The sequence below is a fragment of the Garra rufa genome, chromosome 3, assembly GCF_049309525.1.
Source record: "Garra rufa chromosome 3, GarRuf1.0, whole genome shotgun sequence".
Taxonomy (NCBI): Eukaryota; Metazoa; Chordata; class Actinopteri; order Cypriniformes; family Cyprinidae; genus Garra; species Garra rufa.
This window is the reverse complement of record NC_133363.1, coordinates 15,936,799-15,941,025: the sequence shown is the minus strand read 5'-3', so window position 1 is coordinate 15,941,025 and position 4,227 is coordinate 15,936,799.

The window sequence follows — 4,227 nt, the reverse complement described above, 5'->3', positions numbered from 1 at the left end:
AAAGAGCTTTATTACCAAGTAAGTTTACACACACAAATAATTTGATTAGGCGACAGGAGTTTCCAGTGCAGAAGAAAGTATAGACAAGTGTAAACATACATAATAGTGCATACAGTGCCTATAGAAAGTCATCATACCGTGTGAACCTTTTGTCACATTACACCCTGGAAAATAAAATTAATGAAGTCTAACTTTTTTGAGCTGCATGTAAACATTATAACGCTCATAATTAAATTAAGGATATCATTTAAAAAAATGCTGGAGGATTATTAAAAATTAATCAGTGAAATGCCTGGTTTGGTAAAGTATCAAACCCCTTAGAGGGGGTTGCGACACTCAATCGCCATTTATGGATGCCAAAGGAATGAATGAGAAGTGCCGTAAGCTGAATCCCACCTGTCGCGAAAAGTCAGTGATTTCTCTTATAAAACAGCCCTTTTTTCATGGTAAACTCTAAAAATAGTTCAAATCAAAAAATATTGTTTAGTATAAAACATGCTGAAGATTAGCAGATGTTTATTCAGCATAGTACAGACTCTCCTCCATTGACATCCATTATTAAAAAAAATGGCTACAAAAACATTTCAAGGGCTTTAGCTATCCCTCAGAGAACTGTTCAGAGCATCAAGAAGTGAAAAGCCTATGGCATCACCAGCACATTGCCTAAATCAGGCCGTCCGTCCAAAGTGGATGACAGAACCAGGAGGTCATTGATAAGAGAAGCTACCAGGAGGCCAAAGAAAATTTTGAAGGACTTACAAGGCTTTATGCGGGGTCTGGTCTGTCTGTGCATGTGAAAACTATCTCCCAACCTTTACACTAGTTTTGGGTGATATGCTTAATTTTCATATTGTTCTATCATCAGCGTGTGAGATCGCAGCCGTGCTAATTTATTTAATTTATTTAATTATCTCTGTACTAAATTTCTTATTCGTTTTGTCAGGGCAGTCTTGGTAATGGGCATGTAGTTGTGCATGTACAAAGCACTGACGGTAGTTCCGCCGGAGCGGTTCCAGTTTACTTTCAGTTTCATTCTCTGCTATCCGCTATCTTCAGTCAGTGGTAAATGTGCGTGCATGAATGTAAATTAATGAATCTTTCTTTACCCGTCATATTGCGATAATGTTACTGCTGCATGTCTGATTGTTATCATCATATAATCAGTGAAGCTATCTACAATTTATGAAAAATACATCTCTTACCCCTTATTTCCAGTGCACATGTCTGTGGACACTAGTCAATGCCCTGTGGCAAGTTTCTGAGGCATCCTAGAAGTGGATCTCTGCACTGCATTGCTAAAGTTTTTTTTTTTTTTTTTTGACGCATAATAATAATAATCGTTATGCTATCGATATCTCTGATTATCATCGATACACAATACTATCGTCTACCGGCACAACCCTACTTTACACAAAGCTGGCCTGTATGGCAGGGTGGCACGGAAGAAGCCTTTTTAATTTCCATTATGCAAAAACACATTTGGAAGAGCCTGATACCTTGGCAAAAGGTGATATGGTCTGATGAGATCAAAGCACTATGTTTGTCGAAAAGCAAACACACCACACCACCCAAAACACAATGTGAAGGTGAATGTCCTTGAGCGGCCAAGTCAGAGCCCTGACTTAAATCCAAACGAAAATCTTTGGATGGCTTGAAAAGAGCTGTCCATTGCCGCTCACCACAGAATTTGACTGAACTTCAGCAATTCTGCAAGGAAGAGTGGCCAAATATTCCCCAATCAAGGTGTGCAAAGCTAGTACAGACACACCCAAAAAGACTGATGGCTGTACTTAAAGCAAAAGGTGGCTCTATGAAGTATTAAATCAAGGGGCTGATGACTTTTCCACTCCTGTTTTTCTAGTTTTGTTTGTTTTTAATTAATTTGAAGAATTGTTGTATTTCTTTCTTTTATTGGTTTAATGTTGTAAGACCAGAATTGTATATACAGGGTTATGAGGATTTTCTCTATGCACTGTATACATGAATTACACAGTAGATATGGAATATAACACTAATATAAGAAAAAAAAAACATAAGAATTTAAGAAAAAAATTACCATATACAGACAAATTAAGCAATCATTGAAATATTAACGTAGCTCCCTTTATGTGTAGTTAATCATGTGTAACTCTAACCAGGTCATGGCAGACAAAATTATGATTACAAAGGCTTAAAATAGGACATCGGGAAAATCTAAAATCCAGTGGTAGAACAAACTGTTCCCCTTCAAAATAATCCTTAGACAGGTTGGTAAGATGTTATAAATAAAAGTGTGGCTTTGGAAAACAATAAAAAAGCACAATCAATATCGTACAACAGAGTTTGACTAATAAAGGAAAAAGACAGGGAAAAAAAGAAAGAAGAAATGCTAGAATTAGAATTCAATCTACGTCCAACAATGGAACATGCTCCCTGACATACTGCTTGAACGGGTCCCAAGCTTTATTAAACTGGCTAGATGAGCCTCTTATAGAATGTTAGATTTTTTCCAACTTTAGAAAGAAGAGGACATCACGAATCAATTGTGTTGGACTTGGAGGCTTATTATCCTTCAATATTAATCAATACAAGCAATATTAATCGTTTGCCTAACAGCATGATAAAAGCTAAACAATCAGATTGTATCTTTGTAAGTTTATATGAAATGGGAGCGATTCCAAAAATCACTATCAATGGGCAAGGGGCAATCAATTTACCTAAAAAACCAGAAACAGTTTCAAAGATAGTGGACCAGAAGCCGCTAAGCTTTGTACAGGACCAGAACATATGTGCATGTGAGGTTGGGGTAAACCTACAACGATCACAAGCAGGGTCTATATCCTGAAAGTGCTTGGATAGTTTTAACTTTGTCCAGTGTGCACGATGTACAACTTTGCACTGCAGAAGTCCATGTCTTGCACAGACTGAAGACTTGTGTACTCTAAATAATATTGATTCCCAGTCCTCATCAGAAATAACTATTTCTAAATCATCTTCCCACAATTCTTTTACTTGGGAAAGGGATGTGTGGAGAGGGGTCAAAATTTTACAATAAAGTGTTGATATAATGCCTTTCCATCTTAGAGGGTCCTCCAATACATGATCATATGGAGAACATGGAGGCGGAGCAGGAAACTGAGGGAACATTTTACGCACAAAGTCACAAATTTGAAGAAAAAAAATTATTCTTAGGAATACAGAACTGCTCGCACATCTGCTGGAATGAACAGAAAGCTCCCTCATGGTACAAGTCTTTAATTTGCTTAATGCCTTTAGCATGACAAGATGTAAAAGACTTGTCAATTATTGAAGGTTTGAAGACATGATTAGAATGAATGGGAGATTGAGGGGACATAGTTTGCCAACCGAAATGACGTCTCATCTGTTTCCAAATTTTAAGTGTTGATCTTACAAGTGGATTTTTTGTAAATTTGTCACAGGGATAGGAAAGAGGTGTGTAAACTAAAGCTGTTAGCGAAGAAGGCAAGCATGAGGCTGATTCAATGGCTATCCATGATAAGGCATCAGCCCCAGGGTCTTCATATAGCCAGTGCAATATAGGGCGAATATTTGAGGCCCAATAATAACATTGAAAATTAGGCAAAGACATTCCACCCAGTGACTTAGGACGTTGGAGAAGACTTTTACTTATTCTAGCAGGTTTTCCATTCCATATAAATGATCCGAGAGCGCTATCCAGCCTACGAAAAAATTTGTTGGTTATAAATACTGGGATGCATTGAAACAGATAGGTGAACTTAGGCAGCACATTCATTTTAACAAAATTTATTCGACCTGCGACTGATAATGGGAGCAAGGCCACCGCTTTAAATCTGTCACGTTGGGATAGAGGAGATCTGGGTCCAAAAGCAGGTAAGTAATATTTCTTAAATTAAACACAAATAAACAAACAAAACAAAGGTCAACACGGCACAACAAACAGGAGCGAGATAGTGATCGCCGCCGCGTCAGGAACAGAGACAGCGGACGCCGCCGTGTCAGGAACAGAGATAGCAGTCAGTGCCGCATCAGGAACAGAGACAGCGGTCACTTCCGCGTCAGGAACAGAGACAGCGGACGCCGCCGCGTCAGGAACAGAGATAGCGGACGCCACCGCCTCAGGAACAGAGATAGCAGTCAGTGCCACATCAGGAACAGAGACAGCGTTTACCGCCGCATCAGGAACAGAGATAGCGGTCACAGCCGCGTCCGGAACAGAGAACGCGGTCACGGCCGCGTCAGGAACAG